This window comes from Microcaecilia unicolor, chromosome 1 (genome assembly GCF_901765095.1).
Source record: "Microcaecilia unicolor chromosome 1, aMicUni1.1, whole genome shotgun sequence".
Lineage (NCBI taxonomy): Eukaryota > Metazoa > Chordata > Amphibia > Gymnophiona > Siphonopidae > Microcaecilia > Microcaecilia unicolor.
The window spans coordinates 499,074,109-499,089,141 of record NC_044031.1 but is presented as its reverse complement, the minus strand read 5'-3'; the positions used below and the strand labels follow the sequence as shown (position 1 = coordinate 499,089,141).

Genomic DNA, 15,033 nt, shown 5'->3' with positions numbered 1-15,033 from the left:
AACAACCTATGAATGGTACATGAATATTTTCAATAAAATTTAGAGCAGGCAAGTATCAATTAACTTGGGTATCAATTTTATTAAAATCAACCACAATTACCTGTGTGTGCTGTCCTGTATTTTATTTATATCCAATGTACAGCGCTTTTGGACCAATTTTCTTTCTGTGACATGAATATGTTCCACAGTGATCTGACAAATCTTTTCCAGAGATTTATAAATTGTCTTTTATTATATTCATATAAGGTGGCTAAACAGGAAGAAAAGGTGGCGGTCAAAGCCAGAATGATGCTTGAGTACATAAGGAAAAGGATAACCAGCAGGAAAAAATATGTGATAGTATCCCAGTATAGTCTCTGGTGAGGCCCCATTTAGAGTACTGTGTGCAATTCTGGAGACCGCACCTACAGAAAGATATAAACAGGATGAAGTCAGGCTAGAGGGTGGCTGCAAAATTGGTAAGCAGATTCCGTCATAAATCATATGGAGACAGGCTTATGAACCTCAACATGTATATGCTGGAAGAGAGAAGGGAGCGAGAGGATATGATAGAGATGTTTAAATACCTCAGTGGCATCAATGTACAGGAGGTGAGCCTTTTTCAAATGAAGGAAACGCTGGAATGAGAGGGCGTAGGAAGAATTTGAGAGGAAATACGCTTCGAAGGAATCTAAGAAAATATTTCTTCATGGAAAGGGTGGTGGATACATGGAATGGCCTCCCGGTGGAGGTAGTGGTGACAAAGACTGTGTCAGAATTTAAGGAAGCATACCACAGATATGTGATATCCCTTAGGAAAAGGAGGAGTTAGTGGTTACTGAGGAAGGGCAGACTGGATGGGCCATTTGGCCCTTATCTGCCATCATGATTCTATGTTTCTCTATACTACCCAATTTTAGTAAAGCTTGAGTGGTGTAAATGTGTGGCAATAGTTTTCTTTTTCCTTGTTTCATTGGCATCAAAATTAAGTTAATTCATTTCGGAATGTTCTTCATTAACCAGCTGACTGAGAGCTAATAAATTCCATGTGTAGTGCCACTGGCTGGCTGTTTGGTCAGGAGTTACTGAAAACATGAAATAAGCTTTTTAGCTATTATTTTCACAACCAAGAATCAACAAGCATGCTGAGATTTATGACAGGTCCAGAAAATTAAAACTACTTACTCTTATTATTAGAAATATTATTTGATTCTTTTCATACAGAGTCAAAATTATTGCAGAACCAACATTGCTCTTATGCATTGATAATATTCACCTGATATGAATGGAAACAAGTTTATGGATATTGCTTCTAAGGAGGCAAAGACAATAAATTGGAAATAGCGCAAATTGAAGCAAATCTGAAATTACATTCATGGGACTCAATTCCAAATAGTTGTCAAGCTTATATTTTATCAGGGCTAGATCATTGCAATTCTATTTTTACTGGATGTTCATACAAGACAATTAGTAAGCTTTGAATTCTCCAAAATACAGCCGCATGTTTAATTTATGGAGTGAACAGATTTCACAGAGTTATGCCATTATTGCGTCAGTATTTTTTAAAGTGAACTGCCTGACTTTCAAAATTCTGCATAATGTAGTTCCGTTCTGTATATTGCAATTATTAGTTTTCCCTCTGTCAATAAGGAATCTACATTCATCGGCTTATCTCTTTCTCTTCAGTCTCCTTCTACAAGAGGTATTAAATCTACAAGTACAGTATTTTCATTTTTCCTTATCAAGCAACCAAAATATGAAACAGTTTGCCTTCTGTTCAAAGGCACCAACCTCATTATACGAGATTTTGCCAATTACTGAAAACCTATTTATTCGATAAATTTACATAATTGATTTTGTTATGGCATTTTCTGACATCCTAGAAATGACTAGTTAATTAATTTGTTTGTTTGTTTATTTATTGTAATCTGCATTGAACCTTTGGTAAATAGTGGAATATAAGTCTCTAGTTTAGTTTAGTCTCCTGTAAAAAAAAAACTGTGAACACGGGGACTAGAAGGCTTGTTGATCTTCATCCTGATTTGCTAAGGCTAAGCATACGAGCTGAACTGAGGAACTGGCTAAGATGGTCTTTGGGATTTCAACTAAAGCAAAAATCAATTGATGTTCAAAACTCAACCAAGAGATATGAGAAAGTAAACATACAAACAGATGAATCCAAAGGTTATTATTATATAATGGGCTTCAAAATCAATAGGAATAAAAATATGGATAATCAGCGAAAGTGAGTTCTAATAATGTAGAAATATTTTCTGATAGGTACAAATGATAAACCGGGTATCAAGCATCCTCTCACCTCCCATTCTCACCCCAGTGCCCCTTCCCACCACTCCCACTAATGAGACAGCAATTGGTAGAAAGTTGGCTGCAGCTTTATTCAAACAAGAACAGATAAATAACAAAGCATGAGCCAATTCAGAATAATACATTCTAGATTTTAAACCCATGCTGGGCACCCACCATGTTACTAGCTAGACAGCCCGATGAACAATATAATCCATCCTGTACCCAAGAAGGTAGATCTTTAAACTCCCAAACATAGTCCATACCATTGGTCTTCCTAGGTTGGCTGCCACCTGGGGCGGATCACCGCTGTGCACCCCCCCCCCCCCCCATGGCAAATCACACCCCTGGTACATCACCACCCTCGGTTCATCACCTCCATCCTCCACAAGCACATCGCTCACCTCCTGGCGGTGCAGGGAGCAGTTGCACGGCTGTCGGTTCTGTTAGTTCCATGCCCAAAACAGGAAGTAACATCAGAGAGAGCAGCGAATTAGCGGAGCTGATAGCCATGCAACTGTTCCCTGCACCCCCTTGCAGCATGCACTTGGGGCAGATCACCCCCACTGCCCCGCCCTTGGTATGCCACTGGTCCAAACCATGCTACTAGCTGTAGATTAGTCCAGAAAAAAGCACAAAGGGCTCTCAAGAATAGAAGAAGTGTGCTTTAATAATGACCCTGATATACAATGTTAGTACCAAGCAGGGGCGTAGCCAGACCTGAGATTTTTGGGGGGCCCAGAGTTAACATGGGGGGACACTAGGCATATAGTTGTGAGTAGTACTTGGTATACTCCTAAATAATGCCTTAGATTGCCCTTGTTCTGCCCCCCCCCCCACCCCCCCCCCCCCCCCGGCAGCCTTACACTATTTTATAGTGTAGTCCTTAAAATGTGTTTAATGCCTTTAATGTTATTCTCACTTCCAAGGATTTGTACTGTTGCAGTAACTCCTTGCAAAGATATATGAGCAATGCATTTTGTGTAATGTAGTCTCACATGTATTGCAGTCACCTCTGCTTGCTGTGTAAAGTTATTTATTAGTGGCTATTCTTTTGCAAAGGCCTCCTTCCTTTCTCCACCAAGCTTGGTTCCTTTGTTTACCTACTATCATTTCTACTATCTTTGTCCTGATGGGTCAACTAGGGTATGACCTGTCTCTCCAATCGAGGACTGCCCTCTGCGACCACCTCTGCTACCTGATGTCAGGCTTACTCCTTATTGGTCCTTCTTCCTCTCTCCTGGGCGTATCTCTGTGTGCTCTTCTCAAGTCCCTGGAATTCCTGACAGTGTTCTTTCCACCCCTGTCTCCCTATGAAGGAGCAGACAAATAAAGGATTGTCTGCCAAATAACTTTGGGGGCCTTTTACTAAGCCACAGTAGGCTGTGCGCGCGTGCAGCGTGCGCCCAAATGAGACCACTGCCAGGCCAGTGTGCTCCCCCCGGTAGTAATTTCAGATTTGGTGCGTGGCCATAACACCTGGATGAATTATTTATCTGGTAATCGGCACTTGGCACGTGCTGACCAGTCACCACGCATGTAGCACGTGAGCCCTTACCACAAGCTCAATAGGTGGCATTAAGGGCTCAGGCCGGTTTTGGGTGCGCACTGGTTTCATTTTTGCCACAGGTCTTTATTCTGTTCCATTAAAAAAAAAGCCTTTTTTTTGCAGATGTGGTAAAAACTGGTCCGGCGCGCACCCAATACACATGCCACACTACTGCAGGCCACTTTTTACCGCAGCTTAGTAAACAGGCCCATTTGTATGTGATTTGTTCCCTGCTTAGATGTTTAAAGATATAGTGGGTTATAAATAAAGTTGTTTTATTATTATTATTAACTTTGTATGAACTTGGTGGCTAATAGTGTGCTGAACAGGTCAGTATTGGCACATTTAGACTGACTCAGTCTGGACAGAACTTCTTTATGAAGGAAGCCCTTCCCTCATTATTCAATACCTATCTGTGAAACAGTAGTAATTTAAAAAAATGCAAGCACATTTTTTATAATATACCACTGCATTCCACAAAACAAAACGAGCAAGTTCCCACTGCCATCTTTTTCTTTTGATGTAGGCACAGGAAAAAAAAGTATTAAATGCTGTCAGGTTTCAACCTAATTAATGTATATATTTTTTTAAAACTGTGCTTAAAAATAGTAGGCCTGGTTGTTAAGCACCTGATTCTCATAGCTCCTGACTTCTGCCTCGCTCTGCCTTAAATATGCTCTCAAGAATGCCTGTTTAAAGGTTGTATAAAACTATAGGGCCGCTTTTACAAAGGCACGCTAGTGATTTTAGTGCATGCACTAATCGCTAAGATGCCCAGGGTTCAAAAAAGTGCTCTGATTGAACAGCAGACCAGTAGAGGTATTAAAGCGTGACCCCTCATGAATCCCCCAGTGGTTGCTGTCCCCCTCCCTCTCCTCTGACCAGAAAGGAATACCACATTCTATGACAGCATCATGAACAAAGTATAAAGCAACCAAGTAGCCAGTGCAGTGGCCTGTATATCAGGGGACCCCAGTTCAATTCCCATTTCAGCTCTTTTTTTTCCTTTAAATTGTGAGCCCTCCAGAAACAGATATATACCAACCGTACCTAAATATTTATGCAAGCCTGAAGGCTATTGAGGTGGTGTACAGCAGGGGCGTAGCTACGGGTGGGCCTGGGTGGGCCCAGGCCCACCCAATTTCAGTCCAGGCCCGCCCAGCGCCAGTGCCAGCTCCCATTGCCGGCCACTGCTGCTTTTCCTGATGAGCAGCAGGGCCGGCGCTACAAAAAGAAGAAGCGCTCAGCTGACTGAGCTGAGCGCCGCCGCCAACGCTAACCCGCCGCGAAAAAAAGTGTTTAAAAAAAAACGCGGCACTGCAGGCAGCCTCGAAGCATTGGCTGCTGGCTCTGCAGGCTCCTCCCGTCTCTTACATCACTGCCCCTGTAGCGAAGCAGGGGCAGTGACGTAAGAGACGGAAGGAGCCTGCAGAGCCAGCAGCCAATGCTTCGAGGCTGCCTGCAGTGCCGCGTTTTTTTTAAAACATTTTTTCTCGGCGGGTTAGCGTTGGCGGCGGCGCTCAGCTCAGTCAGCTGAGCGCGTCTTCTTTTTGTAGCGCCGGCCCTGCTGCTCATCAGGAAAAGCAGCAGTGGCCGGCAATGGGAGCTGGGGCTTGTGGGCCTGAATGGGAGAGGGAAAATGGATGGCAGGATGGGGAGAAAGATGGAAAATAGAAGGATGGGGAGAGAAAGAGGGAAAACAGATGGGAGGATGGCAGAGAAAGAGGGAAAACCGAAGGATGGGGAGAGAAAGAGGGAAAACAGATGGGAGGATGGCAGAGAAAGAGGGAAAACAGAAGGATGGGGAGAGAAAGAGGGACAACAGATGGGAGGATGGGGAGAAAGAGGGGAAAATGGAAGGATGGGGAGAGAAAGAGGGAAAACAGATGGGAGGATGGCAGAGAAAGAGGGAAAATGGAGGATGGGGAGAGAAAGAGGGAAAACAGATGGCAGGATGGCAGAGAAAGAGGGAAAACGGAAGGATGGGGAGAGAAAGAGGGAAAACAGATGGCAGGATGGGGAGAAAGAGGGAAAAATGGAAGGATGGGGAGAGAAAGAGGGAAAACAGATGGGAGGATGGGGAGAGAAAGAGGGAAAACAGATGGGAGGATGGCAGAGAGAGGGAAAACGGAGGATGGGGAGAGAAAGAGGGAAAACAGATGGGAGGATGGCAGAGAAAGAGGGGAGATGGATGAAAGGATGCAGAGAAAAAGGGGAGAGACTGGAAGGATGTGTAGAGAGAAGGGACACTAAACAGAAAAGGGTAGAGAGATAGACACTGGTTAGAAGGAGGGAGAGAGACATTAGATGGAAGGATCAGGAGAGAGGGTAGATGGGTGGAAGGATGGGGAGAGAAAGAGGGAAGACGCTGGATGGAAGGGTAGGGAGAAAGAGGTGACACTGGATGGAAGGATGCAGAAAGAAAGAGGGGAGACTATTGGAAGGATGGGGAGAGAGAGAGGGGAGACACTGGAAGGATGGGGAGAGAAAGAGGAGAGCTGCTGCATGGAAAGGGGGAGTAGTGAAAGATTGGAGAATAAGAGGAAGGGGCATGGGGAGAACAAGGGTGAGAAAAAGATGAAAAGCCATAAGTAGATGAAGGAAATTAAAGAATGGATAGTAAGAATGAATTAAATCTGGACACAGAGAGAGGCAGAAAAATATTGAAGAAAGCAAAGAAAAGGAGAGAAAAATGACAAATGGCCAGGAAACCCTGGCAGAAGAGTTAAGCGAAAACGAAGGAAAGCAGAATCTAGAGACTGGGAGCAACACAATGAGAAAAAGTAAATGGCCATACAACAAAGGTAAAGAAAATAATTTTATTTTTAATTTAGGATAAAGTAATATGGTGTTAATAAAGTTTCAGAGACCAATGCTTCCTTCCTTAGGTCAGGAGAGGATACCGTAACAGCATTATACTGACCTGAGGCAGGAGGTTTTGGCCTCTGAAAGCTCACTGAAAAGGATTAGGCTATTAAATAAATTGAAATCTGATGCACTGAAAAACAGCACTTTACCCTCTGTGACAAATGCATCTGAGTGTGACTACATTTTGCTGGGGGGGGGGGGGTAGAGAGAAAATTTTGTGCCCACCCACTTTGGGTTCAGGCCCACCCAAAATTGGCAGTCTGGCTACGCCACTGGTGTACAGTCAGGTAAAATAGATATTTCACTGTTCCTGAAGGGCTCCTGAAGGGATATGAACCTGGGTGTCCTGGTTTACAGTCCACTGCACTGACCACAAGGCTGCCCCTCTGCTCTGCAAGGATGTCTGACCATTTCTGTTAAAATGCTGCCAGACAGATGTCCTTGTACCTGGATTTTTGACATTCATAATTTGGACGTTTGTAAACCTTTTTGGACATTCTCACTTATTTTCAAATAGAAAACCCCAATGTATGTCATGTTCAAAAATGGTTGTCAGCTAGACTTTTTTTTTTTGATGTTTTGAGCAGGCCGTCCCAATTCTGACTGGAGCATCCTTTCAAAAATGCCCCCGCCCGTGTCTGTTTAAAATAGGTACCTTCCTGCCCTGTTAACCTAGGTCACCCTGTTATAAAATTACAGGATGTATCAGTGCTTATTTTCTGTCAGGCCATGTCAGGTATTTCTGACCTGGAGCCTTTTTGAACTGTGACAAATTTCTTCCTTTCTGTAGACAGAGTGGGGGAGGGAGGTCACTGCTGGTCTCATCCCAGTGCCTTTATTAAGTTTCCACTGGATAAAATCCACTGATTCCATATTTTTGACACAATTTTTATCAAATTCATTAAACTACGCTGTCTCTGTGAAGTATAAGTGGAGTGGAATGATGAATTAAGAAGAGAGACAGGAAGGAAGGAGGGATAAGGAGAAGAAGGTGAAACAGCTCAAGTTGTGTGAGTGAGAAAAGAAAACTTGTCCAGCAGATTGATACTGGGGGTTCATCTTACTTCAGTTTTAACATATAGGCCAATAGCCCCTTTTTCATACCGTTGCTGACCAACCCAGAGGCCTATGAGTCTTGTTTGGACAGATGGAAAGGACTAAACCTTTTAGGACATGTAGGCAGGGCACTGGATTTGAATTATTATTGTTTATTTATTGGGATTTATTTACTGCCTTTTTTAAGGCATTCACTCAAGGCAGTGTACAGTAAGAATAAATCAAACATAAGCAATAGCCAATGACAGCAGTAAAAATATTCAAATAACAATGCAAAGTATGGCGTGGAGGGGCATAATCGAATGTCAAACAAGTGCGGGAAGATTGTACCTGAGTGCATGCTCAAGCGCAATCCTCCCTCACTTTTACCCTATGATCAGAGATAATAGTGAGCATAAGCTCACTATTATCTCTGATCATAGGGGAGGTAAAGCCCTGTGCTGTTCCAGTGCTATTTTTTGTGCGCTGTTTGGAACAGCTAGGGGGTTTTGATCATCTGACATTAGTTTCAGCAGTCCTTCTTTTCTCTTCCTCCCTGCTGAGCTTTCCCACTGCCTGGATCCTCCTCCTCCTACCCTCTTCTGGGAAAGCAACAATGGCCCCAGGAAAAAATGTGGATGTAGATTTTGTGTCATTCCATTTTTTAATTTTATGTCATGTTTTTTTTTCATAATTTCATAAAGAAGAAAGCTAGAGGAAAGAATATAAGAAGGAGTGTTGTGGTTTTTATCCTTCAATCAGTATGGTTATACCACTGCCAAACAAGCACAGGTCTAAGTGTGGCTACTGTTTCTGCTGTTTCTGCTTAGAGCAGACCGTTCTGATGGATGAAAATGGTTTGAGGAGGAAGAGATTAAGAAGCAGGAGGCATAAAACAGGAAGAAGGTAGTCTCATTAGTGTTGATGGTATCTGTTGGGTATAGAACTATTTTAGGGTGCCATCAGATGTTGTATTTCATTGCAAGGAGTGTGATTCTATCCTTGGTGGAAGGAAGATAAGCATCTAGGGATGTCAATATGATGGATGTCCTCTCTGTTGTCCTTGTCATGTATTTAGACTGTTTTGCTCAACATTTTAGAATTTCCATTTTCCACTACCCACTGTCCCATACTGCAATGGCATTCTTTTCCATTTCCTCCGCATTTTGCTTTGTAAACCATTTTGTTATTATTTAGGAAAAGTGGTATACTAAATTGTATAAATCATAAACCATAATATCATAAACCATAATATGATATCATTTTTTAAGGGAGTATGGGCTCCTGCCAGATGTATCAGTGGTAGGCACACATTTTATTTAGCAAGTGCTGTTGGAAACAGAGATCTTGCCACTGCTGTCTTCTCTTCCAGCATCCATCTATGCCTAATATCAAGTCTGCTGCGCTAATAGGAGAAATGTATCTTCTTGCAATTTGGGTGATCATATAGAGAAGCAGAAAAGACTTTTACTATTGTCCTTCCTAAAGACCATTTTAGCCACTTGGGTACATCAAAGTTCAGAAGAAGGTCTATAGGAAGGCTTCTCATTAACCTAGTAGGTGTTTTCCTTCTGTACAGGCCCAATTTTGTACTCCACTTATTCAGTACTCCTCCTATCTTAAAGCCATCATGGTTGATTGTTCAATCTTCTAAAGTGCTCTGGATTATCATTAAAATGCTCAGACAGTGGTTTGATTACTACATGTATTCCTGGTGCCATAATGAAAGGTCATCATAGAGCAACATTCTCAGTTGGAGCCGGGCTTATATGCTCCTATAAGGCCTGGTCTTCCACAACAGTGGACTGTGAACCAGGAAAATCAAAATCCCATTGATGCTTATTATGATCTTGGGCAAGTCACTTAGGACTCCTTTTACAAAGCGGCGCACTGAATGTGAAGAAGCCCATTCAGTTCCCACTAATTGGTAGAATCACTCTGTAAAAAGAGCCCTTAATCCTCCATTTCCTCAGTTGCAAACGTAGATCATAAACCCTCTGGGTATAGGGAAATATCTACAGTTCTTGAATATATCTCACCTTGAACTACTACTGAGGAAGTGTATGCTAAATCCAAATCCTTTTGGCCTCTTTGTGCCAGGGTAGATCTCTTTGTACTTGTTTACTGGGCATGGAAATGATTGTCAGAATATGGACATAGGATACTGCTGAAGCACCTCAGGCTCCAGGATGATAAAGGTCATAGCTGATGAAGCTGGGAAAGCTGTGGTCCCAGTCAGGAGACTTTAGGCACAGTCTATAGGGAAAGCAGTTCACTTGAACAATAGAACACAGATACCAAGGATGCACAAGCTGGCGAGAGACTGATTTAGTGACATAGTAAATGACAGCAGATAAAGACCTGTAGGGTCTATGTAGTCTGTTGAACAAGGTGGTTATAGTTGTACCTGCTGCTCCATGCAGGTTACACCCATCTCTATCCCTTGTGCACCAAATTGTGAATGCCTTATGGGGGCTGGCACAAATGTGATGGTTCCCATGACCAGCCCTAAGCAGGGTGAGGTTACCAGCACCACCCCTGGCTGCCCCAAAGCAATAGAGAATCAAGTGGCTTACCCAAGGGCACAAGTAGTCCCTGTGGAATATGAACCTAGGCCCTCCTGTATCCAGCCCACTACTCTAACAATTAGGCTGCTTTCCACCCCTTCCACTCCTCTATGCCTTGAAGTCTGAAGGCCATTTGTGTTTTAGTACTTGGAGCCTACAGCGCAGTCCTGTAGCAAGAGTTGTTACAGCAAGATTCTGCAGTGAGATGTTCTATAGAAAGAGGGCGGAGCAGCCTTTTGGTTGCTGAGAGCACTTCCTTGTTCCCGGGAACCTTTTTTTCACTGTGTGCTAATCAATTCTGATTCTCAATGATTAGCCCCCCCCCTCCCACCCCCCCCCCCCCCCCCCCCCCCCCCCGGATCGTTTCACTAAAGCCTCTTCTGCTTTGAGGAGTTTTTCATGCATCACCATGCTGGCCCAGTGGTTATGGCTTCAGGTCCTCTACCTGGATCAGCCTTTTGATTTAAACCCCATCATTGCCTCAGCCTAAGTCAATAGAGGAATCAGATCTATTACCTGAGGTTTCATTTGCAGGAAAATGAAAGTTTGACCTCCACACAGAGCAGAACAATATACAGCGTTTCGCTATCTGTCTTTCCATTTACAACATACTTTGCAGCTATTTATTTTTCCTAGATTTGTGGTGCTGCCAATAGCTAATATGTATGCTGTTTCATGTCAAAACACTAGGATAATTGCCATATCTGTAGCACTCTCACAACGCAGTTCATGAAAAATTCAAGTCTTTATTTGAGGGGTAGGTAGAGCTGAAGAATAATTTGTGTACCATTCAACAGAAATTGTCCAAAAGTACAGTAAGAATTGATCCGTGTTGCAGAGCTTCTAAGGATTTGCATAAGTGCCAGTGGAAGTGCTACATATCATGAATACCTAGAGATAAGTTGCCTACTTTGGTTAACTTTGTCCTTAAACTTGCTTGTCTTTACATTGTTCTCTTATTACCTCAAGACGTGCTTGAAATCTTCAGTTCAAATAGTCTGCATCCAGAAATGCACTTATTTTGTGCCAGATGTCAGCATACATGGTTCGTTGTTAGCCATGTAGATGAATGATGGTATCTTTGGGGGCTGCATCAAACTAACCAAACCAGTAACAAGTAAAATAATCTTTTTAGCAGCAAAATAAATTCAGTGACACCATTTAAATAAAGTATAATAAGCCTGAAAGTGGTACTGGTTATTGGCTCCAAATTCCATCTTACTTATTTCATAACTTTTTCCTTTTTTGCCAGAATTATCCTATAGTCCCTTTTTTTGTCCAAGGCACTTTTGTTTTAAATAGTTTAGATGCACATATACGAAATTTTAACAGCACTCTGTGCATAAATTCCAAGTCTGTCAGTGTTGCTTTCTCAGCTCTTCATATCTGTACATTTTCTAGCTCATTTCAGAAATCAAAATGGTGGACGTGGAACGGTTTAAGAGAGCTGTGACAATCAAAACAAAAGCAAAACAGTAAAATGAATTAGCTAATTATATTTCCCAACAGTCAAGACTGAGAGGTAGTGTCTCTCTGGGAGTAGAATATGCCAACTACCCTGGAAGTCTGTAAGTTATGTGATTTCTGGGTTCTGCTCCTTCTCCTGTCCCTACTCTTGTCCTTTCTCTCTTCCAAACATACCCCAACCGTCTTCTTCCACCTGCCTTTCTTGCTAGTTTGCTGCTGATATTGATGGCGAAAGACTGCAGTTGCATGGCTCCTGAGAAGGTATATAGGACCAGGGGCGAACCTCCGCCAACATGGCCAGGTTTTGAATTCCTTCTTCAGGGAAGAGGTTCAAAATACATTTCACACAACACTCCTGCATGGAAAAGAAAATGGCCGTCCATGCAGGAGTGCTGTGTGAGATGTATTTTGAACCTCTTCCCTGAAGAAGGAATTCAAAACCTGGCCAAGTTGGCGGAGGTTCACCCCTGGTGAAAAATCACTGCCAAGTTAAGTTCTAGAATATGTGCATACTTCTTTCATTCCAAATTCCATCATGAATTGTAGAGCATGAATGCTTAAGTTATAATGAGCATGAATATGAATGATAAAACTAAGAAGATAAAAAAATTCTTTAAAAGAAACAATAATAACAAAATATATGAAATGATCTATGACGATTTGTGCCACACCATTATCATAAAGGGACTTAGTTCTCGTATGGTGTGTACTGCAGGATACTCTGATGATCCCCTTTAGAAATATCTGTATAAATGTCATTGATACTGTAGCTTTGGATATGTTAAACATTGACTGTGAACAAGCTATTGTCCAACAAAGAGTACTTTATTGATGAGTGTTTGGCTTGTTCAACAGTTAAATTACGTGCGCATTTTGGACACACACCCAAATTTTGAGCACTATATATAGAATTAAGGGTAGTGTGTGCTACCACTGCTCTCATCACGACCCCCTTATAAAGGTCAGTTTCATTGAAGGTCAGCTGTAGGCACTACTGTAGATGACTTTTTTTTGTATTACTGAATCTCAGAATTCCTGAGAACATACATCTCTAAATCAATGTCTCATGCAGAAAATTCATACACATCTGATAGAACAAATTTGCAAAACCTATTCATACGTTTACCCTGCAGAGTTATCAAATATGCATCTACAAATGCAGCTGTTGGGAGATGGATTGCTCAAGATTTTGATAACCCTACCCTATTGCACTATAAGCCATCAGAATTATCTTTTTGGAGGAGTGTAATGGAATGGACATCTTCTTACCATCAATTTCCTTTCTATAAACTTCAACAACGGTTAATGAAGACCCACCCAGTTACACCTCTGTAGGCATATTAATTACTTGTGAGTAGCACTGTTGTTCCCTTTAGTGATCTCCTTTAATGGGCTGGATTTTCTAATCCTTGGAGGAAACACAAGATTACTCTTATTGCCAGGGAACCTCACAAGAATTAAGAACATAAGAATTGCCATAGTGGGTCAGATCAAAGGTCCATCAAGCCAGTCCAGGTCACAAGTATTTGCCATTCCATTGCTTTCACTGTATCTGTTAGTTGACCACTCCCTAAAAGGTTTTTAGGGCTCCTTTTACAAAGCGGTGGTAAGCTCAATGTGGGCTTACCGCTTGCTAAAAAGGAAGTGCTACCGGGCTACTGCAGCAGCCCAGCAGTACTTCCCACCCCCAGCACACCATCATATCCGGCATTATAAAAATATATTTATAGCAGTGGTGTGGAACAAAATCCCTGAGCCCATACGCCAAGCCCCCTCCCATCTTCAAATCACTGCTCAAAGCCCACCTCTTCAATGTCGCCTTCGGCACCTAACCACCACACCTATACTCAGAAATCTAGACTACACCAACTTGACATTTTGTCCTTTAGATTGTAAGCTCATCTGAGCAGGGACCGTCCTTCTTTGTTAAATTGTACAGCACTGCGTAACTCTAGTAGCGCTCTAGAAATGTTAAGTAGTAGTAGTAGTAGTAGTACTTGACGGTAATTTGGCAGTGCCACAAGCTGCTCGGTTACCGCCGGTTAGCATGGGAGCCCTTACCACCATCTCAATGGGAGGCGATAAGGGCTCCTACCCCCCCTCCCAAAATGGCTGCATGGCAAGTGCTTCACTTGCTGCATGGCCATTTCTTAAAAAAAAAAAAAGAAAGACCTACATTTACCAGCTGCGGTAAAAGGGGGCCTTGGCACACATCAAAAACATGCACCGATGCCAGCACAGGCCCTCTTTTGCCACAGCTTGGTAAAAGGGGCCCTAAGTGACTTACAATGTAAGCATGGCGAAAGTGCTCCAGAGCATTCAAATACATTGAATTAAGCAAATATGATGTAATGAATTATCTTGATAAAATTTAGCAAAGTAAAAACATCTTCAAAACACATTGAAAAATTGAAAATTGAAAGTGCTAGCCTAATTTCTAGAGGAAGACCATTCCAAATTTTGCTCACCTGAAACTTAAAAGATTAATCAAAAACTCATTTAAATCTTACTTTCTAACTGAGGTGCTCAAGTGAAAAACGATTGCAACTCCTAATAGAACCTTTAACAGCAAAATATTTGGAAATAATTCAGAAAGTAAATTGGGCTAATACCATGTAATGTATTATAAATTATACAGGCTGCCTTAAAGGAGACCCAATCTTGGACCAGTAGCCAATGTAGTGCCTTCAACAGAGGCATCACTCTATGATATGTTCGGGTGCAAAAGATCAACCTAGCGGCTGTGTTTTGTAAAATTTGTAATCTATTAAGCTACATGAAACTCTTAGACACAAGGAGTTAAAATAGTCTATGGCAAAAAACATGAATTGAACAAGCAGTCTGGAGTAATCATCAAAAATTACAATCTAATGTTTCAAAGCCGTCGCAGCTTTAAAAATACAGTTTAAATTCCCTTAATAATTTTAGATTAGTCCTCCCCAACCCCCCGACAAGCCTACTGGGAAGTTATTTTATGGCCCCATTCCTGTGGAATAGTTTACCCCTTGATATTAGGACTGAAAGATCTTTTACGAATTTTAAAAGTACTTTAAAGACATGTCTGTGACTCTGGGCAAGTCACTTAACTCTCCATTGCCCAAGGTACAAATAAGTACCTGTATATAATATGTAAGCTGCATTGAACCTGCTATGAGTGGGAAAGCGCAGGGTACAAATGTATGGAAAAAAAAGAAAAAAACGCATATTCTTGAAGAAGGGACCTGAGGATAGTTTTCTACTTGGCAGTTAGGTATACTGTAGTAA

The 15,033-nt window shown here is 42.0% G+C and overlaps 1 protein-coding gene across 2 annotated transcripts in view; it reads left to right on the top strand.

Moving 5' to 3' along the window:
- Positions 1-15,033, top strand: part of TOX (thymocyte selection associated high mobility group box) — a 525,928-nt gene that overhangs the window by 296,662 nt on the left and 214,233 nt on the right. The gene's annotated exons all lie outside the window — the stretch shown is intronic.